The 27,210-nt window shown below is 41.6% G+C and overlaps 1 protein-coding gene across 1 annotated transcript in view; it reads right to left on the reverse strand.

Annotated features, from left to right (window-relative positions):
• LOC126282183 (paired box protein Pax-6) overlaps positions 1–27,210 on the reverse strand; it is a 345,047-nt gene that overhangs the window by 219,962 nt on the left and 97,875 nt on the right. The window lies entirely within an intron of this gene.

Consider the following 27,210-nt stretch of genomic DNA (forward strand, 5'->3'; position numbering starts at 1 on the left):
AGCGCCTCACACATGCTGCTTTATGACAAGGTGCGTTGTCATGCATTGTTTCTGAAGTGTTCCTGTACTGTACGCATAAAATGTGTAGATACGCTTCCAAATTTTGAGATTTTATTAGACAGAACAAGAGTACCACTCCACAAACAAGCAAAACACACCCGTACTTCACCACCACCTCCTCCATACTCCACTGTTGGCATTGGACGTGTTGGCAGGTAACGTTCTCTAGGCATTCGCCAAATCAAAACCCTCCCATCGGATTGTCTGGGACGCATCGTGATTCATCACTTCAGAGCACTCGTTTCCACTCATCTCACGCCCAGTGACGTCGCTGCTTGAACCACCTTAATCGTCGCTTAGCATATATTACAGAAATATGTGGCTTCTGAGGAGGTGCTCGACCGTTGTAGCCTATTCTTTTTAACGTCCCATGCACAGTCACTGTATTAGCTAAACTGGGTTTCTCCGCCAGTTTCACGCGATTGTTTGCTACCATCCTCCACAACTCTGGACGGTCCATGTCCGTCAGTACACGAAGTGTGTCTAGTCTTGTTTTAGCTGTGGTTATGCCTTCACGTTTCTGCTTCACACTCACAGCTCCAACAGTTCACTTGGGCGACTTTAGAGTGGTAGAAATGCCCCTGGTGTATTTGTGACTTGCACTGACTAATCTAGGTTAGGCGACACGAGCGCTCCTACTTGACCCACTCCGCTGTTGTTGCTTCTCTTCTGGTAACACAGTATTCCCTGCTCCTATTACACCGGTGGGTACGCCTCTCTTGCCATGCAATAGTCATTTACGCATGGCATAGCAGTGTCCGGTATTTTTGATAAGAAACTGTATGTATGGAAATTAACTCAAAAAGACAGAAATACTTGCGCGCCTTACGGAATTAGACGAAATAAACGAAATGAAAAAAAAAAACAAAATAAACACATATTTAGAAAGTAAGATAAAACAAACAATTGTAGAAGCAAAACAATGTTCATGAATAAAAGAAATATTCTTTGTTCAAAGAAATTACGAGAACATAAGACGGAAGAAGAGAAGAAGAGACGAAAAAACTAATTGGACAAGCAAAGCAATGCTCATGATAAAAGAGAAATGCTTTGTACAAATAACGTTAATACTGAAATGAGGAAAATAGGGGGTGCCACATTTGGAGCGTAGCTCTTTATGGCTGTAAAACATGGCGAACAGGCAAAAATGAAATTAAATATCTTCAAGTATCTGACATATAGTGATTGAGATGTCTTTTAAATTGGGCATATAGAACCGTAAACCAGGACATGGTGCAAAGAACTGGTGAAGAAAGGTCATTTAGGAAAGCAATATGGCGAAGAAGTCACGAGTGAATTGATCAGATAATGGGAACAACTAGTTCTTAATAGATGGTCTACAATAAAAACCAAACACCATCTGGACAGACCCAACGGTACCGATCGGCCGCCGTGTCATCCTCAGACCTTAGGCGTCACCAGATGTAAACACGGAGAGGTATGCGGTCATCACACCGCTCTCCAGGCGGTTGTCAGTTTTCGTGACCGATGCAGCCAAGTAGCTCCTCAGTTGGCCTCGCAAGGGCTGAGTGCGCCCGCTTGCCAAGTGTACTCGGCAGATTCGGACGGTGACCGATCCTGTCAGTTTTCGTGACCGGTGCAGCCAAGTAGCTCCTCAGTTGGCCTCACAAGGGCTGAGTGCAGCCCGCTTGCCAAGTGTACTCGGCAGATTCCGACGATGACCGATCCAAGTGCTAGGCAAGCCCGACAGCGCCTAACTTTGGTGACACGAAGGGAACCGATGCTATCGCTGCGGAAAGGCCGTTCGCTGTCCATAATACAGAAGTGTCTAATTATGCATAAATCATCCTAATAGATCCTAACTGACAGCTGCCAACCATCCTAAAGATAGGCAATCGATACAAATAGGAGATTTATGTATTTAAATAGATCAGACGCCAAATTTTTTCAGCTAAATTTCGGAAATTAAACACGAAAACCAAGGGGCTTCGCCAATGATAATGAATTCTAGAAAACTGACGCAGTTGTTGTCTCATAGTCGTATATTATATTTGAAAAAAATTAATAATTTAACCTCCAAGATTTCCGATTTATATTTCTGCATTCACTAACATTGCGACCTTCAGATGATTTCAAGTTTTCTTAAAGTTATTGACAACAGCCTCCATGGAAACATTATTACTGTATCATCAAATAATGCAAACTGCCGTCAATAGTAAAAGACCTTTATATTTTATGTATGCCAAATTTTTCAGCGAAATTTCGTAGAGAAACTGCACGAAAACCAAAGGGCCTAGCCAAAGATAAACAATTCTAGAAAACTGGCGCCGCTGGTATCTCACGGCCCCCTTGTATTTGGATAAAAGTCATATTTCAATCCCCAAGATTCGCTGATGTATAATTCTTTATTTACTACTATTTCGATCTTCAGATCATTTTAAGGTTTCAAAAAAATGGTTCAAATTACTCTACGCTCTATGGGACTTAACATTTGAGGACGTCAGTCCCCTAGACTTAGAACTACATAAACTTAACTAACCTAAGGACACCACACACATCCATGCCCGAGGCAGGATTCGAACCTGCGACCGTAGCAACAGCGCGGTTCCGGACTGAATCGCCTCGAACCGCTCGGCCACAGCGGCCGGCATTCTATGGTTTATTAAAGTTATTGACAACAGCCTACACGGCAACATTATTAAAGAAGCGTCAAAAACTGTAAACTGCCGTCAGCAGTAAAGTACGAACCAAAACTATGGGTCGGTAGTTTTAACACAATACACAAATGGATTAGTAGGATTACCGGTACTATCGATAGCATTGTCAGGGAAATAAATAAATGCGTGAGAGAGTAACTGGCAGCGACAACTTCTCTTTATTTTTTGTTTGTTTGTTTGTTTTGCACATAATCAGAACCGCACATTGTTCAGCGTTAGTCGATTGTCAATTTTATATCCTTACAAAATACTAATTGCATTTTATAAGTAATTAAGTAACAAAAACACGTACCTTCGGCACTGTTACGTAATTAAGCAATTACTTTGGATGCAACTATATTTTGCACGTGCACTATATAATTATTGTTGTTATTTCGCACTCAACAGAAGTTCTTCGTCATGATCATGTTTTTATTGATAAGCGCGAAAGTTGATTATGAATGACAGAAACATGTTTTACGTAACTTGCCCAATTATTGCAGTGATGTTTGATATGTTTTTGTTTTGCTTTTTAAGTTTAGCTTTTTTTTCAGAAAATAGTGTTTCCTAGCGCTACTGACAATTATGTTTTTTTTAATTGTTACTACAATGCCCCTCTGTTTCACATTACAAATCAACTGTCGAATAAAACTGAGTTAAACATTGGCAATTTTAATTGTCTTATAAATTCTGTTTAGTTTCAAGTGACAGACACAAAAATAACTATCTTTAACAAAAATGTTCCATGGGTTATGCCACACTTTATATATCATCACTCATTTTCTAGACAGTCCACTGTTTCTAGTTTCTAGGGGAAACTACTAAGACGTTATCTACATACGGAAACGAAGGGCTCGAAATGAGGTAACGCCCGACTGGAGTGCAGCACACCTAACTATAGGTAACGTGTCTACGATCTTAACCAACCAATGCTACTAGGAAAACTACCATTTTATGCGTTTACTCATGATAGTCTACGACAGCCAATGGTAATTTTACAATTGTACTCCGGATAAACCCCAGCATACGACTGGCCTGTGAACATGACTGACCCACTAAGTCGACGAAGCGCCAACTGCCCCTGCGGGCGTGGAAAGTAAACATGTTCATGCGATTTAGGCAAAGATGGAGTAAGAGAAACTATCGATCCCGCGCACTGTTCCAATCATAACGTTTAATGTAATGTTATAACTCTTAATGAGTAGATTACGAAAGCATTTAAAATTTTTAAATTCGGCCTATAACTAGGCATAAGAAATATGCTACTGCTCTGTATACATTTAGTATTCCTATGTTAGCCTTTAAAGTACTGTGTCATATATTTACATTCATGGCATGCACTACACACTTTAAGTAGTAACTAATGCAATATGGTGACTTCAGCCATTTTAACCCTCATCTGTGAGGATCGTCCAAGACCGAAACAGGGTTAAAAATAAAAACAGCTGATGGTTCAAATATGCTTTTTATACATATGATATATTGACAATAAATTTTTTCTTATCCCTGGAAGCCGTTAGATAGACAGCCTACAATTGGGACTGGATGACCATTCTAACCATTTGGTAATACAGATATCTGTATTTCGTTTAGCGCGTAACGCATTTAGTACAAAACAGACATTCCTGACACATATCTGCACGGTGCATAGCCAATGTCTTATCACGCGGACAATATGTCATGGCAATTTTAGGTGTGGAGTGTTTTGAACTAAGATTGCGTAAGATACCTGCAGAGTTCGGGCCGGAACTACCATTGCCAACCGCTGCAAACAACTGTACTGTAACCGCTACCAAAGGCACGTGTGCTCCACTTTACTTTGCTTTGTGGATTATTTGTTTTGTCTTCTTATTTTGAAAGAAATGGAGAGAGTAATCCTGGTGCGTGAAGGAATTCGAATGGGACTCTCACAAGAAAAGGAATAAGCGATCTCTATTATCGTTATGACAGTTCTGCTTTCGTGGAAGCACAGAATGTGGTTGTAGGATGGGAGCCCTTCGACAAGGAGGCGAGACTTGTACCCTCGCATAATTCAAATTATCGTTTGTTTACAGTCGCGGCCGACTGCCACAATTAGTATCTACATAAGAAAAGGCGCGCTGTATAAGGACTGATATAAAATTCTGAAACAGCCTATAGCTACTCCTTTCGACATAACTGTTAGAGGAAGTGCAGACTTGCCTGTTCCTTCTTCAGTTTTCGCTTTGTAGTTTCATAGGAGCAAAAGGGACTACTTGTACAGACATGGTGTATTAATAAATGTAAGCTTTTACATATGCGCTGTGTCATCATTAGCAATGGAACGCCGCTATGCAACAGACTGCAGTTGTCGGTAGTCTTGTCTGTCCAGTAAACAAGCCTAATCTTGTGACATCAGAAATGTAGTCAGAATTGATAAGTGATTGACAACTGATCATTGTACCGTTTGTAAAACTGACTCGGTATTCGCTAGGTTTTTACTGCAGTTTGTGAGAAATGAAAACCGTTAAGTCAGTAGCGACAGCATACTTTGTCCTTCGTACACCACGCTGGCGACTTGTGCTGCCATCTGTTATTGTATTGGGAAACTAGGTCACGATAGCGTTTAAATGCACGTTGAGATTACATGAATCACTGAAAACGGGGCTTTAAGAATAGTTAGTGGTAAACTGAATGAACATGACCTAAAGTGTATTTATGAAATATTTTCTATTTTATAAGACTATTGTAATTATTACTTCATCTATTTCGGATGGTGGGGACCTATAAAAGGTAAGGAGGCATTCGGACAATGCAGAAGGCAGTTGAAGCAGCAATGAAAGGCACATCAATATTATAAGCCTTTAAAACGTTTGGAGTGTCATTTACGATTTTGTACCGAATTATTATAAGGTGAAACGTAACATTACAGGAATTAGTACCCTTTCACCAAAAAGTATGCATGTGGTAACCCTGCTGGACACCCAAATATATTTTCTAAGGAATTGGAAACCTCTCATGCCAATAGAATGAAATATCTGGGGAAAAGGAGGATCTGGATTCACATAGAAAGATGTGGGTATTGCAGACTTTAAATGGAATAACAGCTACATGCCTAAATTGATAATTTAGTTAATAGTTTTCAAAACGAATTATATAAGTTGAAATTATTCTTAAGGTCCCACTGTACCCTACATAACATAGTTACGTTTTTACTCATGACGACAGTGATATAGGATAGCTTTTACTTGACTCCACAACACAGTAATTCTGTCGTCATGTGAGCCGTCGTGAATAACTTTGCAACACGATACGTGAAGATGATCTGAAGATGGAAACTTCAATAAATGAAGAATTATTTAACAGCAGCTGTCAGTAGTTGAGATATTTGGTTGCAGTTGCTGCAGTTCATTTCAGTGATAACGGCTTTGTAATATGATTTTTCTAGCTTTCCTCGTGATTTTTTTTAAAACTGAGACTGTGTCTTCGAAATTGTTCTTATTGAAGGTGGTACACCGATTGGGTGCCCAGTCAACTTAGTTTTCCTTCCCTGTTGCATGTTAATCGACGTCTTTTCTCTTTAATTTCTTTTAGGATTTGCTTGTTAGATTCCCTTTCAGTCCAGGGTGGTTTTTTTTTTGGCTATTCTGCATGTCCACGTCTCTGTTGCTTCTATTGTTTTTTTTTTTCAATTTTTGTTTTCCAAGAACACTCAACAGAAGCAGAACTTGAAATGCTGCAAATAAATTTCTTGGTGATTTTCTTTCCATATTAGGGTGGTTGCTCGTTAATAAATTACTCTTATTTCTGGAGGCTTGTTTAGTTATTCCAGTTCTCTTTTTAATATCGATTACATTTCTTTTCTCATCTGTTATTCTACTTTCTTCTCCTTCTTCTTCTTGTTCTGCCATGTGTTAGCCCTTGTTTGGTCTGTTGGAGCTGCAGTTGATCCTTCCATTTTTTTGATGGCCTTCCAATGCATCTTTTACCTTGCGGAATATATTACCAAAAATGTAGCGGTAATCTTGACTCCTCCATTAGCAGCAGATGGGATATCCAATTTTCACTATTTTCTTTAACTTTTTCGTTTACATCAAATATTTTCAATTCCTCCCTAATTATTTTTTTACAACCGTTTGTGAGAGTCCTGTTATGTTCGTTGGGAATTTAATTACGTTGTAATTTTTTTTTTTTTTTTACAGTCCAATGTTGACTCCCATACAGTAGTGTTGGACCCGACATACTTTATAAAATGTAAGATAAGTTTCTGTTCTTATTTTATTTTGTGGAGATCTGCTAATGTTACCGTTTAAGTAGCTGAACTTCTCTCTCTCCCTCCCTCTCCCTCTCTCTCTCTCTCTCTCTCTCTCTCTCTCTCTCTCTCTCTCTTTCTCTTTCTTTCTCTCTCTCTCTCTTTTGGCAACTTGCTTTATGGTCCTGTTTTCTATTACTATTTTTGTGCTTACTACCTTTACCTCATGGAAAACCATGTCTTCGGTTTTTGTATGGATACTGACATGTTATATCCTTTGTTTTACATATTTACTTGCACTGGTTGGTTCAAATGGCTCTGAGCACTATGGGACTTAACTTCTTAGGTCATCAGTCCCCTAGAACTTAGAACTACTTCAACCTAACTAACCTAAGGACATCACACATATCCATGCCCGAGGCAAGATTCGAACCAGGCGACTGTAGCGGTCCTTGCACTGGTATTTTATTTGTTATGTTAATATTTGCCGTTACTTGTATGGTCGACAAGATGAGCAAACAAAGCCTCCCCCCTCCCCAACACACACACACACACACACACACACACACACACACACACACACGCACACATACACACACACACACACACACACACACACACACACACACACACGCGCGCGCGCGCGCATAAAGCGACACACGAATAAGATCCTTACAAGCTCTTCGGTAACTCAGCGTTAATGACAGCAAACTGAGGCAGAAGTTCGAAGCTGTAAATCGGAAAAGCCCCTTTTGTAGCTGATATGACCATCGCATTAATGACGCCAGACACACACTCACATACCACACATAACACGCACGCACACGCATATAGGGTCCTCACGAGCTCTTCGGTAACTCCGCGTTGAAGATCGCAGAGCGCGGCAGAATTTCGAAGCTTTATAACGGGAAAAGTCTCTTTTGTAGCTGAAATAACCACCGCATTAATCACGCCGACAGTAGGACTGGAGAGAAAGAAAAATCAGATACGGCACTACGCTGGATATAGTCTCAGGAAAGAGACCATTGGTGGAGTGGGGGGGAGGGGGGGGGGGAGAGGGAGGACCATCCCTGAGCCACGCAAAGTAACGCTGAAGGACGTCGCATTCAGCGCCAGGAAATGTGTGCGGGTGCGCGAGGCGGGAAACCGCTGAAGTAATTTGCGCAGCGTCATTAAAACTGCCGCGAAGACAGCGAGAGGGCCCCACACGTACACAAAGAGCACCCACAAGTAGCGCTGGCGTAATAAACGTATCTCTCGCCGGGAAGTGGGTTAACGAGTTGTCGCCGCTCCGCGCGACGCCGGGCCCGGGACCCGCAACCCGAGGCGACGCGTCTTACGGCGCTCCCCGCACGCGCTTCGCCGCCTTGTCGCCCGCTCCCTCCCCCTTCCCCCTTCCACGCCTCCTGCTCCTCCTACTCCTTCTCCGTCTCCACCTCCTCCTCACTCTCTGTCTCTCCGGCGTTCCTCGCTCTCGCTTTTCCAAACGCTCTTCACGACTGGCTACGCCTTCAATTCTCCATGTAATGTTAAAGCTAATGCAATTTGAGGTGCGAGGCGGTGGAAACTGAAGGGGTTACCGTGTCAACAAAGAGCCGCTCGGCGCACGCAAGGAGGTAGACAACCAATCAGACTCGGCCGCCGCCGCGGTGGAGGCGCGGAGGTGGTTGTGGCAGGGAGGGGGGCGGTGGGAGGTAAGCGCCGGGAGGGGGAGGGGTACGTGCCGCGGCGGAGCGAAAGGGTTGCGTGGGCGGCGCAGCCTGCAGGCTGGCGCTAGGGGGGAGCGGGAGCGGGCGCAGGCTCGCTCGCTTGCCGTAAATAAAGACGGTTCGTCGCCGGCTGGCTGGCGGGTGTGAGCCGATCCTAATTGCGGGGGCCAGGCGCAGGCGCGCTCGCCCGCCTAGGAGACCCCGGCCAGCGGCGGGAATAAAAGCGGAAGAGGGCGCGTGCCACTTCCGGCAGGTGAAAGCCGCTCTGCCCCGCACGGGCCCCTTAAAAAAAAAAAAAAAAAGAGCCACCGGAATGAAGTCTCGCAGCGCGCCGGTCGCCTTAGAGTTGCGAATTTAATTAAAGCCGTAAACGTCTGCTCCGCTCGCGGCTGACGCCTACTTGGCGCGCCGTCATTCGAAAACGGATTCCGCAGAGTGAGCCTTGATGATTCACGCTGCCTCCGAGATCACAATACTGTGCGGCCCTCTCGTTCTTCCTTTACGCGGTGTTGAAAAGCTTCAGTAAATCTCGTGTCGAGAAAAAAGCGCGACTTGACACTGGAGCTGCCCCGCCCGAAATACCTTTTTGTGCCCTCTTTTGCCGCTTATAAGAGCTATAATCACCTTTGATAAATATAAGCGAGTCGCCTCCAACCAGGAACACTCACGGTCAGTTCCATTCGACACTTTCACACATTTACCTAAAGGCCGGCCGCGGTGACCGAGCGGTTCTAGGCACTTCAGTCTGGAACCGCGCAACCGCTACGGTCGCAGGTTCGAATCCTGCAATCGGTAAGTCGGTGCATGCCTAAGATCTTATCCGGGAGTGCTGTTTACGATTATTTGTGGGATGTATTTCGTTTTAGGTAAATGGTTCAAATGCCTCTGAGCACTATGGGACTTAACTTCTGAGGTCATCAGTCCCTTAGAACTTACAACTACTTAAACCTCGCCAACGTAAGGACATCACACACAGCCATGCCTGAGGCAGGATTCGAACCTGAAACCATAGCAGGTTCCAGACTGAAGCGCCTAGAACCACTCGGCCACACATCGGCCGGACAATATACTATTCACTGATGTAAACAAACGCCGGCTGCGGTGGCCGAGCGGTTCTAGGCGCTTCAGTCCGGAACCGCGCAACCGCTACGGTCGCAGGTTCGAATCCTGCCTCGGGCATGGATGTGTGTGATGTCCTTAGGCTAGTTAGGTTTAAGTAGTTCTAAGTTCTAGGGGACTAATGACCTCAGATGTTAAGTCCCATAGTGCTCAGAGTCATTTGAACCTTTTTTTTTTGTAAACAAGCAATTACTATTACATGTACTATTCACTGATGTAAACATATAATTCTATTACATGAGAAGATTTTACGTATTCCATTGTAATGAAGCAATTCATTATTATTATACAGGGTGTTTCAAAATCAATGTCCGGGTTTTAAGGCTTTGTAGCGTTGATTACCGTCAGCTTACAATTATAAATAAAACATCAAATGAAAGAGCAACATCTAGTCTACAGACGAGTTCTTTCCAAACCTTGATCAATGTGTTTGGAGTAATTATTGCAACAACACCTTGAATCCTGTTTCTTATGTCGGATAGATCAGCTGGTAGCGGAGGTATATACACATGACCCCTTATGAACCCCCAAAGGTAAAATCGTATGGCATCAGACAGGATGAACTTGGAGGCCATGGATAATGAGCTCTGTCATCTGCCACCCTGCCAACAGTCCAGTGATCGGGTACAACGACATTTAACCAATCGCGAAATGGGTTATGCTAGTGGGGCGGCACGCCATCTTGCGTGAAAATAAAGATCTGTGGATCAGCTTCTTCTAGTCGAGAAAAAAGCCATAGTTCTAGCATATCAAGATAAGAAACACCAACTTTACGCCGAGATATTGCACAAAGAACATCCGATTTAGTAGAGTCTCGTTGCAACTGTAACGCATCATGGGGATTTGCCGATCCCCAGAAGAGCAAGTTAGGAGTGTTCATATTTCCACAGTGCCGATTCATCACTGAAGACGACAGGATCCAGAACATCTTCATCCTCATGCACTAACATTTCGTTGGCAAAGTTGGCATGTATTGGCTCGATGTGTGATGTGTGGTGAATGGCGCTCACATTGGAAACATGTAAGAAAACCTGTTTGAGTTGCACTTCCATTTGATGTATTATTTACAATTGTAAGTTGAATGTAATAAATACTAAAAAGCCTTCAAACCTGGATATTCATTTTGAAATACCCTGTATTTATACATTTTATATATTTTACAGTTGGTGCTTATTTTGAAGTGCATGAAAAATTTTCCGAGCCAGTTTTTTTTGCCCTCTCTGTATTTCTTCTGCACTATCTGCATTTTTAGACGGTTGGGGGGGGGGGGGGGGGGGGAGACAGAGAGGCAGAGACAGTAACAAATTGTGACCCTCCCCAGAACCGCACCCTAGATCCACATCTGATCACATATTGCACAGATTCTTCCACGTTTCTGTGGGGCTATTGTCTCCGGCGGAATAGAGAGAGAGAGGGGTGAGAAGTTGAAGGCAAGGTAAGGTCTATGGGGTAGTCGCTCTCTCACTTCGCAGAGCTCTGCCTGCGAAGGGCAGGTACCAAGCTTTCACTCTTGGCCCAAATAATAGTTTGAACTTGTTACACACGATAGGACGGGCGTTTAAATACAACTGTATGCCAAAAATTCAAGAATACTTAATTAAACTGGGGCGTGATATTTATTCAGCGTATAAGTTATTAGTTGATAAAGCACTAAAACTTGCGTAACGAATCTCCACGTCTTCCCAAGAAGAGACAGAAAAATGAAAATTAGACAATGTAGGTTATTACATAAGGAAACAATTGTCGATGGCTTTAATTATCGTGCATCATCTTTCAATTTACAATTATTAATTTCCACCGAGTCCACCCCCGGTAGATGCGTGGTCAGCGCGACAGAATGCCACTCCTAAGGGCCCGGGTTCGATTCCCGGCTGGGTCGGTGATTTTCTCTGCTCAGGGACTTGGTATTGTGTTGTCCTAATCATCATAATTTCATCCCGATCGAAGCGCAGGTCGTCGAGGGAGCGTCAACTCGAAAGACCTGCACCCGCCGAACGGTCTAGCCACACGACATTTCGATTTTCGATTTCCACCAAGATAGCGATGAAGGCTAGATTACCTTGTATGAAGACCACGCCACGAGGCGAGGATTCTTCTACTTGGAAGTAGTTGGTAGTTGAGCTAGGTTACAGCAACCTAAGAGATCTGTAGAGTTACCTCAGCACTCGCTTGTAAAAATTACCAACTCTTCGTTCTTTTTTTAAAAGGATTATACAGTTGGAAAAGAAAAACCTACCTAGCACGATAGTATGGTGCTCCCTAGCTGGAATCGTGTTTTTAAATGGGAGCTAGCACGTCACTCTCGTATATTTTCTGGAGCAGCCGGCACTTAAAGTCCAGTATTAGCACATTGCGCCTCATTATAGGCGCCGAGTTGGGGAGAGTCTAGTGCCGATATTTCACCTACGTTTACGCTCTCAGGGGATCTGTAAGAGCCTCTCATATTGAAGGTGGTGTTTACCATCCTAGGGTCCTAAACTAGCTTCGACATTTACACGGAAGATAAACCGCCTGCTTTCAGTCTACAAACAAACGTGGAGATGCTACCGCCCTGCATGCTGAGTAAAATGCCGTCGCGTTTTACTGTCACTTCTCGTTGCTCACAGTTTCTCTCTCTTGCTCATATTAATCCTTCAAGCGCATTTGTAAGTGTCAAAAACAAATAATTTTTTAACCTTCTTTAAAATGACTACTGAACCCCTGTTCTCTCGTTTCCATTCTTTTTTTTTTTTTTTGGTTAAGTAAATGTAAATAATTGATTCAAATTATACTTAAATTACAGAGTTAAATTTATGCTGCTCCGTGTGTTGTGACTCTGATATGCCCCTTCCAGTTCACCCATACCCCTATGATTAATTCTGATTATTCAGTGAAAAACTTTATTTAACTGACGCACATCTAAGTAGGATCAAGTACAACGGCTTTCGAAGCTACATCAAACGAACTATCTTTCGTAGACTTTCTGTTTATTAAGGAACTGTCACAGAGCGATAATGTACTCTACATGAAGCGAAGGAGAAACAAATAGAGAGGCTAAAAATGCTTCACAAAAAAAAAAAAAAAAAAAAAAAAAGGTTCAAATGGCTCTGAGCACTATGGGACTTAACATCTGTGGTCATCAGTCCCCTAGAACTTAGAACTACTTAAACCTAACTAACCTAAGGACATCACACACATCCATGCCCGAGGCAGGATTCGAACCTGCGACCGTAGCAGTCGGGCGGTTCCGGACTGAGCGCCTAGAACCGCTAGACCACCGCGGCCGGCTGCTTCACCAAAAAGATCATATCGATGCGTACTGGAATTAGCTCGACTGCAATGGAAAATTGCCTGTGACACATCATGTTGCCCCTGCCTAGAAAATTTCTAGTTCGTTAAGGACGCAGCCGGCCGTCTGAACTATTTTTACGTCTTACGTTACGTCACTCCTTTGTTCCACGTTTCCAACTGAGACAACGTCCAGCGCGTTCCTTTCAGTCACCCAACGTCCAGCGCGTTCCTTTCAGTCACCTAACTGGAAACAGTATAAATCATCATCTATTTCAAGTCGGAGCGTTAACATTCAGAACTTCGTCATCATTGCTACACTGTGCTACCTATTAACTCCATCCACCTCTTGCGGAACTTCCTAAAGACGACTACGTCATTGCGAAGTATTAGCAAGCAATTGTTCCTCAGAGAGATAAGAACAGTACAACAGAGGACCTGAAAGTCATAACTGTCAGTTTCGGACTTCACAGAAATCTTTGGACAGTTGCTTATGAGGAGCATATTTCTAAAATTTAAGAACAATTAGAGCCAATATCTATTACAGGTATCCACGTCATATACATGTTGACAAAACCTCTGTCTTTACCCTGATGAACGGTAGTTTCTGAGATTAGAGCTGTCGTTTTTCTTCTATCAAAGAAATCAGTATGTTTATACTTTCACAGCTGTACAACTGAAAACAGTGATTTATCAGGTCAAGGAAAGGACATGTCTGAACTCCTCAGAAGTTTTTTTTTTTTTAAAACTGGATGGATATATCTACAACAGGCATACCATTTGTCGGCAACATGTCTCAGTCAAAGTAGAAACCTTTACTTTCAACATTAGTGTTCTAAAGTATAAAGTGATGGACAGTGCAACAACAAATCAGTTCGCACAAAACTGTGACCCAGACCAGGACTCGAAGATGGGTAAATATGAAAGCAGCGCTCACGAAAGAGAAGAATTCTGTTTGTAGTCCCGATCTGGTACACAATTTTAATGCTCCTTGGATGTTTACTGCAGCAAATATTTCGCCAGAAGGAAGAGAATTCAGTCGGACAAAAATGTTCATTCCCATAACCAGAGATACATGGAACCATACTCAGCAGTCGCTCTGGATAAACTACCACAAATCTCTCACACGGTATATCGAACATATTACTGCAGGACTAATAGATAGATATACACAGAGTATATGTTTTGCCCCGAATTATGACAAAAATAATTTTAGTCTCACCATAATTTTAATGTGCAATGTTTGTCATTGCATCTGCATGACTCATTGTTTAAAAATGGCTTTATGCAAGTTGGTACTCCAATTTTCCGAAGATACTTTTGTATTTTCGTGCATTTGGCGAGTAAAATATCGGTGTGCCATTTCCACAAGAGTTTATATTAAAAAGATAAAAGTTTATAAAAACAAATTCATGTGAACAAATTACATAGCTGTATTTCGGTGCATTATAGTAAACAACGTTTGTAATTATGACTAAAATTCCGGGGCGTCACATGTAACATACGATAAGGTGGAGTTAGATTTGTTTTGAATCACAAAAAGAATTTCGTTGAATGCCAATGAAGGTCTCTTTGAAATAATCATTTCATCGAAGTAATGAATAACAAGAACTTACGTGGACCACGTAAAAATGGCTATACGCTGAGTTTCAGTGAAGTAAATCTAGTGGATTTTTGTTACTGTCATGTAGAATGACAGCTGGCACACATGTATTTAGTTTTCCTGCTTAAAACTATGTACCACTCTACTTCAAATTACTGAGGTATATGACCTGCAGTGTCGGTGAGCAGCACGGAAATGTGAACGGGTCCACTGAATCCTGTCCGAAAAATGACACATTTCCACTTGTTTTCGATTGTCACTCGGCAAGGATTAGTCACTAAGAGGCTTAATGTGGAACACATTGCGCGCAGTGCACTTAAAATCGTTAATTCGATTAGAGCGTCGCAGCGGCAAGGATACATTTCCCAGCATAAATTTAATGTCACATTGCGAACAAAAGCAAAGAGACTTACAGAGGTACACCCGTTGCAAGATTTTTCCATTCCTTGCGTGGATGGGTGAATTGATACCCCCACAAACATTATGAGACAAGAAACAGTAACGCGAAGATATCCTTTCAATTAGTTTCGTAGGAAAAGTGAGGGCTCAAAGTTTTAACAACAGCGATACCGTGAAAGTATCGCTGACGCTATCTTTAGAACAGACTGTGTATCCATATTTGTGTTTTATTATTATTAATACTGTTTGTGTGAATTGTATACAGATTGTTATGATTTTCACCCTCATGGAAAATACTGTGTGATCAAAAAGTCAGTATAAATTTGAAAACTTAATAAACCACTGAATAATGTAGATAGAGAGGTAAAAATTGACACACATGCTTGGAATGACATGGGGTTTTCTTAGAAAAAAAAAAGTACTGCTAGACGCATCAAAGATCTCTTGCGCGCGTCATTTGATGATGATCGTTTGCCCAGCCGCCACTTTCGTCATGCTTGGCCTCCCAGGTCTTCAAACATCAGTCCGTGCGATTGTTGGCTTTGGGGTTATCTGAAGTTGCAAGTGTATCGTGATCGACAGACATCTCTAGGGATGGTGAAAGGCAACATCCGACGCCAATGGCTCACCATAGCTCCGGACATGCTTTACAGTGCTGTTCACAGCATTAGTTCTCGACTACAGCTATTGTTGAGGAATGATGGTGGAAATATTGAGCATTTACTGTAAATAACATCATATTTGCTTTGTGTTACTTTGTTATGCTAATTATTGCTATTCTGATCAGATGAAGCTCCACCTGTGGGACAATTTTTGAACTTTGTATTTTTTCGGTTATAATAAAACCCTATGTCATTCGAAGCATGTGTGTCAATTTGTATCTCTCTATCTGCATTATTCCGTGATTTATTCAGTTTTCATATTTATACTGCCTTTTTGACCACCCGGTGTATTTATAAAGTTCCAGGAAGAACTTTTAAGTTCGGAAATGCATGTAATGTAGAGGGAATGAGATGGAAATAATTGTAGGTTGGACGGATGCTTCTAAGAACCGATTTTTCCACGTTTTACGTCTTAGAGGAGTAGGTAGAACAGCTAGTTCTAATGAAAAATACTCTTTTTCACTACCCATACAGCGACTTACACAGGGGGCAACAGATTCAGTTGCAAGGAATTCACCTCCACCAGTTTAATGTCTAAGTGTGTCGCCTCAATGATAAGAACGTATACTCAATCACATTCTTAGTTGTCACAAGGGGAGTCCCACAGGGTTCAACTATGGGTCCTCTCGTATTCCTTATATCTGTATGAATGACCTCCCATTTAACATTCAACAAGAAAAATTGGTACTTTTTGCAAGCGATACTAGTGTTATAATAAAACCCATTGAAGAGAAAGTAACGGATGAGTTAGTAAATCATATGTTCCAAAAAATTGTGTAGTGGTTCTTTGAAAACTGAAGCTAACTAAATTATGAAAAAAAAGAAAACAAGCTACATTCAGCTCCGTGCAACAGATAGTCATACCAACAATTTATGTAACCCTGGGCGGAAGTCAGTGAATAGGGTAGAATGCTGGAAATTTTTGGCTATACATATTGATGGAAACCTGAACTGCTAGAAGCATATTTCTGAACTTCTCAAACAATTAATTTCAGCTACTTTTCCTCTTCGTATAATTAGTAACCTTGGAAACGAACCATCAGCCTCCTTCCATATTTTGCATATTTCCACTTAGTAATATCGTACGGAATAATTTTCTGGGGTAACTCATTAACGATAAAAAAAGTATTGATTGCACAAAAGCGAGGATTAAGGATAATATGTGGTGTTCACTCACGGACGTTGTGTGGTTGCCTCTTGAAGGAACTAGGCATTTTAAATGTGCTAATGAAATTCGTCATAAATAAGCCATCACTATTTTTGGAGAACGGTGATATACATACCTACAACACTAGAAGGAAAAATGATCTTTATTAGTCATTGTTAAAGCTATCAATGGCTCAGAGAGAAGTTCAATACGCAGCAATAAATTTTTTTGATCATTTGCCCTATAACATAAGATGTCTGACAGGCAGCGAAGTAAGTTTTAAATATAATTTAAAATCAAAACTCCTGATAACTCCACCTACTCCACTGAAGAATTTCTGCTTAAAAGCTGGTAGCCAGTAAAAAATTAAAAAAAGAACTCTTTTAAGCATTAGGAATGAAATTATAATTTCCTCGTTAATGTTAACTGTAATCATGTATGCATATCTTGTAAACTGACTAGTTCCACATCATTTCGATAAAAGAATCGTTCAAATGATCCATGGAACACTTAACTAACTAATTCAAAGAAGTTTCAGAATCCTGAATAAAGAAAACTGTGAAGTTATTCACATGAGTACTAAAGTAAATCCACTAAATTTCGATTACGCAATAAGTCACACAAGTCTGAAGGCTGTAACATCAACTAAATAATTAGGGATTACAATTTCAAATAACCTAAATTCGAACGATCATGTAGATAGAGCAAACCAGTGACTGAGATTCCTTGGCAGAGCACCTAGAAGGTGCAACTGGTCTACTAAAGAGACTGCTTACACCATGCTTGTCCGCCCTGTCCTGGAGTATTGCTGTGGGGTATGGGATCCGCATCAGGTGGGACTGACGTATGACATCAAAAAAGTTCAAAGAAGGGCAGCTCGCTTTGTATTATCGCGAAATAGGGGAGATAGCGCCACAAACATGATACGTCAATTGGAGTGCAATTATTAAAACAAAGGCGTTTTTCGTTGCGACGGGATCTTCTCATGAAATTTCAATCAGCAATTTTTCTCCTCCGATCGTGAAAACATTCTGTTGGCACCCATCTACATAGAAAGAAATGATCATCACGATAAAATAAGTCAAATCAGGGCTCGCACTGAAAAATTTAAGTGCTCGTTTCTCTCGCGCGGTGTTCTAGAGTGTGACGGTAGAGAGACAGCTTGAAGGTGCTGTCCCATTTAAACTGTAATGGAGCTGTTGACAATCTTTAGGTACTGAAAAGTTCATCGGGTGTTGCTTTTGATACGTGGTCGTGAAGAGTATATAATTCATTTGTCAAAGTGTGATTTACGCAAAACTTTTAAATTCTCGCTGTTACGTCCATCCGTTTATAACTTGACGTGTGAAAGCTATTCGTTGAATTTTGACATAAACTCTGTCTATTCGTACACGTTTCAACGATATCCAGTCTCTTATGACGATCGATTTACCGATACAGTTAAATTCGCTCGTTTTTAATTTTAATATTGAAATACCCTCCGCCAGTCAAATCTTTTGCAATGACTGACTTCATGAAAAAAGAAGCACGAAACGATCAGAATCATTGTATACAATTTAACGTGCACTTATCTCGTGCAATCTTTAAATTAGCCATGTCATGTGCGGTATATATAACGAATCACGAACAACAAAATGCATATGGATTGTTTCCTCGTAAAATGTATTACAGTCATTCGATTTAATTTAAAGCACGTTTAAATTTTCTATATATTTCACTTATCAAATCTTGCCATTGCGGATATGCGAAACGTCTAATAAACGTGATAAAATGTTTGTACTAGAACACTACTGTCAGGCTAGATCTCAACGGAAAACTGACTTATGGGATACCCACGAACAAAGGAGTACAATAATGCCGCGGTATCTCCCCAACTTTGTTCAACATTAAGATTCATGAAGTAATGCTTATGTGGAAAACAGACTTTCGAAAAGCTTCATACCTAGACATGACAACTCCTTTAATTGACTTACTACATGCTGGCGGTGCAGTGATCCTAGTAGATAAAGAAATGGACCTTGAGAAAGGGATTTATTTACTGAAGCAAGTCAGTGCTAATTTTGACACGGAGATCTCAAAATGAAAGTAAGAGAATATGGAAAGAACACATTAGATCCAAAACAGTGACAGACTACAAGATTTTAGAACAACTAAAACACTTCAGTTATCTATGATGTGTTGTGACATACGGCTACAGCTAAGATGTAGGAATTAAGCTTAGTAAATTCAGTCGTGTAAGTGGAACAATTAACAGAAACCTTAAAAACAAAACTAGGAAAGATATTCGAATTAAATTCTACAAAACTGTTGGAGTCGCCACATTGCTGTATGGAAGGGACGCCAGGGTGATTACAAAATGTAAGAACGCCGTAATCAGGCTCAAAAAATTAAATTCGGAGGACGAGTTAAGAGATGCACCATAGAAGACAGATGAGGAGTCAAGATATTAGAAAACAACGGAAAAATTCTAATCTAGATGATAAAATTCTAGGCTGTAGAAGGAAATGGAATGAACGCCCAAAAAGACTACAAAGTAAGAGACTCCACCTAAAGGTTAAATATTGTAAGTGCCACGGAAGAAGAGAAAAAGGAAGACTCTGGCACATATGGACAACATAGAGGAAGACGCCCACATTTTTTAGCTATTACATGAGAAAGGTAAACCATACACTGCACAAAAAAATTAATAAATGTAAGATTAGTGTTGGGTTTTTGGAGTGATAAAAAAAAGCGACAGCCAACAATATTTTTTTTGATTTTCTGTTGTACTGATTCACATTGTGTAATCTGTTCTAATTAACTACGTTAAAGTGGCTGTATGTGGGAAACTGTCTTATGCAGAAACGTTTAGATGCACACAAGGGTTTGAGACCCTGTTTCAATTGGAGGAAGTTAATCACACTGCCATGTATATATGTTGTTTGCGTGTGAATGTAGCACCAGTATGTGTACACTGACTGGCAGTTTGCTCAAACACACTTGCAAATTTATATAACACTTATGTCGTAAACACATGGCCATAAAATCGCAGAAATTATTTCTACAAGACAAAACTTTATAATATCGTGTTTCGATATTTTTCAATAGATAAAGTGCCTCATAGCAATACGACATGTATAACTGTGCATTTGTCTTACAAACCAATGATAAGTAACTGCTACTCCGTTAACATACTTCTTTTTAAGCCGTATCAATGTCAACACAATAGTTCTGCACCATAGCTGTTACTAAAACTGAAATGTGCAGAAACTCATATAAAACGGATAATATTGAAGTTTCGCTACTACTGTAAATTGTAGACGAGCAGCGTTTCCCAAAATCGGGTGACTAGCCAGCTTGGTGTCGATAACACGCGCAGTAGACTATACTGACTCCATAGATTACTTTATGGTTATGACCAGAGATAACATTGGTACCAAGGATAAAACTTCACTCGCAGCTTTTTTGTCTCCATCATATCGTTGGCGGCAATGTTACCTCTGATCGTAATCATAGAGTAACAATTTCTATGTAACTTTCGTATAGTGCTCTTTGTTTACATTTTACATCATGTTTTAATATTAACCTGTTTCTACGCATAACAACAATGGTGCCTAACTTTCGCTGCTCCGCACATAAACCGCCATACGCCAAAGGAGGATAAATTACTTTTCATAGGTAAGTATCACAAAGTTCTATGTATTGTTATCATACTAGTAAGAGGCTCTTTATTTGTAGAAAAATATTAAGACACGCTGTAACAAAAAGTTAATAACGTGGGGCTATCTTATATGACTGTATGGGCACATATCTGGAATACAAGATATCGATAAATTCGACATTCTGGAAGTGTGCTGCTAGTCGTTGAATGTATACACATTTCGAGCAATATTCACCTACAGATATGCTTTATATATGACAGTGTGAATCATTTTCACCGCACTATACGTATCTCCAAGCTATTATGCTTACTCGTTTTCGCCTGTAGCGGTTTGCACTTCGAAGTTGAAAGCTGGCAACAGCACTATAGCGATAATCCTATCTATGACGCGGGGAACGATTATGCGCGATTAATATTTTAACTTCCAGCTTAGAGCACCAATACGACATGTGAGGTTGTGACGTTGATGAGGTTGCATTCCCAATGTAATGTTGGAATATGACATCTAACTTGTATGTATAACGAAAAATAATTTGATAATCGCAGTGTATAATACGTAATTTCAAACATGTAAGTAGTAAGGTGGTATGTTAATGCGAGTCGTGTAATGTAGTTAATCGCACCATATAAAGGAAGAACGTTTACATTACAACCCAATGTGGGCCCCTTTTCTCCTTTATTTTTTATTTTTGTAAATATGTTTCAGTTTTATCCGTCGATTAAAGCGGCAAGAGAATCGACAACAGTTCACACAACATTTAGAATGTGATTTGAGGCAACAGTGTCTTTTGCCCTTCATCCTCGTATGGTGTGTATTCGTTGCTGCACTGAGTCTACAGAAGGTGGCTGGGGAAGTCGGTGAAAGGGAAACGAAGGGAGGGGAAGCACCCGCTCGGTGTAGCGCATGCGCAGTGGTGCGCAAACCACAGCCAGCACCGTGTGGCAACACGCTCCGAGCGAAGAGTTCCGCCAGGAGGCTGTGGCGCGATTTGAAACAGGAGAGTGTCGACGCGACGGGCTGAAAGCGGCAACGTGGCGGATTGTTTCAAACGCGGCTTTAATACTTGACGAGCAAACGCGACGCCTTTCATCAGGTTACAGCCACAAAGGCGCCACACGCGACCCGGACACAGCAAACAATTAGCCAGTGCCGGCACGACGCGGCAAAAAGCGTTTTAAGAGCATCAGTGGAGGTGCAATTTCGTATTCAAACCGAATCCGCAATGAACAAAAAATAGAGGCCAGGCCGCGCTAAATGCAAACGTGCCGGGCCGGTCTGTCCCGGCAAGTTGATTTGTAAGGAGGCGGCGGCGTCGGAGGCGGCGTCGGAGGCGGCGTTGTTGGCGGCAGCGCGTGGCGTCGACAGCGGCGGCCCGGCGGGCAGCGGGGGCGCCCCTGGCGTAGTGTGGGGGCGGGATGTGGGGGCGGTGGAGGACGAGGCAGGAGGAGGAGGAGGCGGCGCGGAGGCAGGGGCGGGGGCGGAGGCGGGGGCGGCGGTGGGCGCGGGTGGGGGCAGCGGCTGTGTGTGCTTGTCGGCTTTTTGTAATTCTGCGTTAATCTGCATCAGCAGCAAAAGCTTCCACTCGGCCGAGCGTGAAACGGGACACAGATTAAATCCAATTCCCGCCGTTTGAAAATGGAAAATAATTTTACATCAGCAGCGGCAGCAGCGGTGGTGGCAGAAGCGCCAGCAGTAAGCAGAAAACACGGCGAGCGGCACCTGACAGTCGCCTGCTGGCTGCTCCTTCGACTCTTCGTCTCTCCTCACTTTTCTCCACAATTCCTACTGATGTCACGCACAGAGGGAAATTTGCACGGGAGATCTCGAGGGCCGGTTCAGCCACCTAACAGAAAATTTCCCTACATCGACCTTTCCTTCGCCGGATGTGCATGTTTAACAGAGTGTGGCCTTTATTGTATGTCTGGTCGTTCTAGATCGTTGTGGTCAAACCATACGAAGTATGACAAGTGTTGACAGCCGCGCGGAGTGGTCGTGCGGTTCTAGGAGTCATGTCACGGACTGCGCGGCCCCTTCCGCCGGAGGTTCGAGTCCTCCCTCGAGCATGGATGTGTGTGTTTTTCTTAGCATAAGTTAGTTTAAGTAGTGTGTAAGTCTAGGGACTGTTGACCTAAGCAGTTTGGCCCCTCAGGAATTCGCACACATTGGAACATTTGAAGTGCTGACACAATATAACTTTACGTTGTAACGAAGTACAAGCTGAATGCCACGCCGGGTCTCGAACCAAGTTACTTGAGTTAAGTTCGCTAACACTTATGCTATCCGCACACTCCTGACATAGTTACTCGAAGTTGAGCTTTCCATGTGTTCTAAACGTCTGAGAAACTCTCCTATAATGCTGAAAGTGTAGAATATTGCAATAGCGGAGCACTCAAAGATTCTCATGAATACCAGAGTGAGATTTTTCACTCTGCAGCGGAGTGTGCGCTGATATGAAACTTCCTGGCAGATTAAAACTGTGTGCAGGACCGAGACTCGAACTCGGGACCTTTGCCTTTCACGGGCAAGTGCTCTAGTGGCACACAGTTTATAAAACCATCGCGAACATCGAGTTTGCCACAACAGCAGGAGACAAGAAGAACCGCATTCCAGTGAAGAGTGTTGCTGCCCACGCTCTCGTCGATGAACCTTGTGTTTTCTGTGGTTGCAGACTTAATTTTAGTATTGTATTAGTGGTAGAGAACTTGCCCGCGAAAGGCAAAGGTCCCGAGTTCGGGTCTCGGTCCGGCACACAGTTTTAATCTGCCAGGAAGTTTCATTCTCGTGGATATTACTCAACCACGTACCATTATTATGAGTGGAATCTAGTTGGTGCAAAATTTAGTGCATTTATTGTTGGACAAAAGAGGAACACTGTCAACATAGACAGTATGTCATTATGAAAGAGCCGATAAAACAGATAGGGCAAAAATCACGGTATACAAAAGCAAAAGCTCAAAATTTTAACATAATCCATAACTCCGAGCGCTCTTATGGTTTCTGCCCATAGTGTGTAGCATATTCCACTAACTCCAGTTCTGCCGTTAAACTGAATATGCGGGAGCATCTGATAGATCGATTGTACACATCAAGTTCGAGATGGACAAGGCAACAAGTACGATTATAATATAATACCTAAGGACAAACATAATCATAAATGATCATCTTGGATGAAAGATCAAAGATTTCCAACCGCAAGGACTTCTCGTTGCTTCTGAAGACATACGGCAGCTCGACTCTGGTGAAGAATTGTACTTAAGGCGTTAGTATTTTCGAAAGAAGTTTCACGTTTCAATCTCTGGATATACGTGGACAACCGCAGATTCCGTCCACTACGCTCGGTAACGTGGAGGTGAGCGGATGGCGGTAGGTAGGGACAGGCTGTGTGTGGCGGGGGATTTTTTTCTGTGAACTGTTGCTATACGTGTTTTTTAACCGTAGCAATACCAATACATTTTGCGTAACGATTACTTCCATGGGTGGGGTGGGGGGAGGGTGTAGGGGTACTTCAGGCCCACCACAAAAAAACATTTCGTTAACTTTTATTAACAACAAACTTTTTAAACAGGCACTTTCGTATAAGTAATGCCCAGGACCCGAAAATATCTTGTAGGATAATCTTAACAACACCAACGCATTTTCTATAATATATACGTCGAGGGTGGTGGTGGTGGTTAGTGTTTAACGTCCCGTAGCAACGAGGTCATTAGAGACGGAGCGCAAGCTCGGGTTAGGGATGGATTGGGAAGGAAATCGGCCGTGCCCTTTCAAAGGAACCATCCCGGCATTTGCCTGAAACGATTTAGGGAAATCACGGAAAACCTAAATCAGGATGGCTGGAGACGGGATTGAACCGTCGTCCTCCCGAATGCGAGTCCAGTGTGCTAACCACTGCGCCACCTCGCTCGGTACGTTGAGGGGGGTGGGGGGGGGGGGGGGGGGGGGGAAAGGGGGAGGGGGGGAAGGAGGGGTTCTTCATGACCGCCCAAAAAATGTTACTAGATACAAATTTCGTTAACTGTCGTTGTCTTTTTACACGGCATAATTTTTAAAGTCTCTTTTCAAAGATATACAGATGTGTAAGACGGCTTCTGAACCTGACATTATGAAGATGCCATTTCTTGTGAATAATAACTTTCACTACTAATGTTTAAATTTTTAGATTAAGTTTTACAGAATAATTTAAATCAATTACAGAATCTGGTATAAGGAACAATAAATATGTTTTTCAGAATTTTAAAATACAACATTCATGACTAGATTACGATATTTTCAAAGTTAGGCATGAAGTACCCCCGTCCCTTACTTGGTATTGTGATGATTGATGCAAACGCAAAGAGAATGGTCATACAATTTGTCCTTTGCTCAAACTGTTCAGACTTCTTTGCCTGTTTATAGTACAGATCATGTCCTGTAATTCTGATTGTAGTGGATTTCCTATTTGCCGTGACTTCCATGGGAAGCCTTCCTGATACCTTTACACAACACTATAAAATATCATATTTATAAGAGAAAAACGATTAACACTGGTTTATTGATGTTTTTAGACATCAGAAAGCTATAATAGGAAGAAAATCACTATTTATTCGATGCTATACAGGGTGACCGGAGGAAAGGTACACGCCTTGCGAGGCGATAGTATTGGTGGTTCTGAACAAAAAACTTCAAATGAACAAATGCCCTTTTCTTAACCTTATCCGACGGGCATCAGTCGCGCTGAAACTACATATGACGTCATGTTGTGCCAAAAGAATATCATCCAAGTATTCTGGTAACACGTTTTGAAAGAAACCAACGTACTGCACTCCATTAAGACGCTTATCTAAAACAACCGGACTGATGAGCTGATCATCAGTAATACTGCTCCATACTTTTACTGAGAATCTTCGTTGAAAATTTGTTTCCACGGTAGTGTGCTGATTATCATCTGCCCACGCGTGAGAGTTGATCGTGTTACTTATGCCGTTGCGAATAAATGTTGACTCATGAGTGAACAGAATATGTGGAATACAGCGTTTCGTACGAATGATCTCGGACAGAAAAACAGCAGCTGCCTACAAGAGCTGCAAAATGCAGTGTAGTTGATATTGGACTTTTTAAACATCTTTTGCGAAGAAATATACACAGCTAACCCAAACATTAGATCACAATCTTTATGTACTATCTCCTGCAAGTGTCCTGTTCCCCTTTGTTCACATTAGTTTCCTCGGAAACCAGTAGAACAGGATATAACGTTTCTTGTCCAGAATCACTAATGCTATAATCCCTCAAAGCATGTACCTTTCCTCCTGGCCCATCCTCTATTTAATAGTGACTGCCTGGCAGAGCTGTCTTAATTATAAGTTTGTCCCAAAACTGTTTTCAGCACAATTTTGACGTCATAAGCTGCTGTTTCTTTACTTCTTCTGAAAATACAATGGTAGAAACTCTGTGAATTTGAAATCTATTTATTCTGTATTACCCTTTTAGCATACTTTCTAATAGAAATACTGTGTGAGCATCACTGTATTGCAAATGAGAAGCTACATTTCGTATATACCTCTGGCTGAAATGGTTAGGCAGTCAAAGTATCCAGGAAATGTTTCATGAAGTAAGATACGATAGATACAATCTTAATGAAAACAGCAGCGATAACCTAGTGCCCACAGATTCAAAATTCACAGAATTTCTGCCGCTATATTTTCAAGGGAAATGAGTAAACGCCCACTGATGATAGCACAACTTTGATGAACAGTGTTCGGGCAAAATGAAAAATATAACTACGTAAAAAATCAATAATAACACATGGTAGACAGACATTAAATTTTAAGTTTTTTTCGTAGATTTTGATCCATCATCATGTGAAAATTCCGGTGCATTCTTCATGGGAAATTAACAACGTCAAAATGTCAGCAGTCCTTTGCACAGGACTGCATTTGAGCTTAATACATTCGCTGTTTACAGTTTTTACCAAAGCAAATTACACAACGAAGACGCAAACGACTGCAGATATTACGACATCGTAGATTTCCCAGGAGAAATGCCCTTGAGGTAAACACTGGAACTACGCGCTGGCAATAGAGCAATGCTTTCGTAATGCATTATAACAAAAAAAAAAGCATTACAATATAGTGACTGATTAAGTCGGGTTTTTAATTTATTTTAAACAGATAGTTATAAACACAACATGTGAGTGTTTAAAATACAATTATATTATTATAAGGAAGTGGGCCCGGTTAATCATATTTTCTCTAAATACTCAAAGGGAATGTCGGAGAAGGCGTCATTAAATTGTTCAAATGTGTGTTCATAGTGTCCACAGACGCTTTGCAGTTATTAAAGAAATTTAAAAATCGTTTGTGAAACTTCAAAAAAGTGCCTATCTATGTCGCCATATGAGTTACGTTTTGTTGATATGAAACAGTATCATGATTGTATTTCATGTATGATTTTCGAGTACGAAGTGTCGATTGTCTGTGCAATTGTGAGGTATTCCTTCGTTTGGCTCTGCTGTTTTATGCGTAATGTCGCACTGATACCTTATAGTTTTTGACATGGAATACGACACAGTGTAACACCACTACTGTTTGTTTGCTTAATTCTGGCTAAACGTATCTCTCTGTCAGAAGTAGGCAAACAAACAGTAGAGATGTAATATACTGTGCTGTATTTCATGTCAGTAAGTATGTAGTGAAGTAAGTGGGACATTAAGCAAAAAAACAAAAAAACAGCAGTACCGAACGAAGGGATATCTCAAAAA

The sequence above is a fragment of the Schistocerca gregaria genome, chromosome 7, assembly GCF_023897955.1.
Source record: "Schistocerca gregaria isolate iqSchGreg1 chromosome 7, iqSchGreg1.2, whole genome shotgun sequence".
Classification (NCBI taxonomy): Eukaryota; Metazoa; Arthropoda; class Insecta; order Orthoptera; family Acrididae; genus Schistocerca; species Schistocerca gregaria.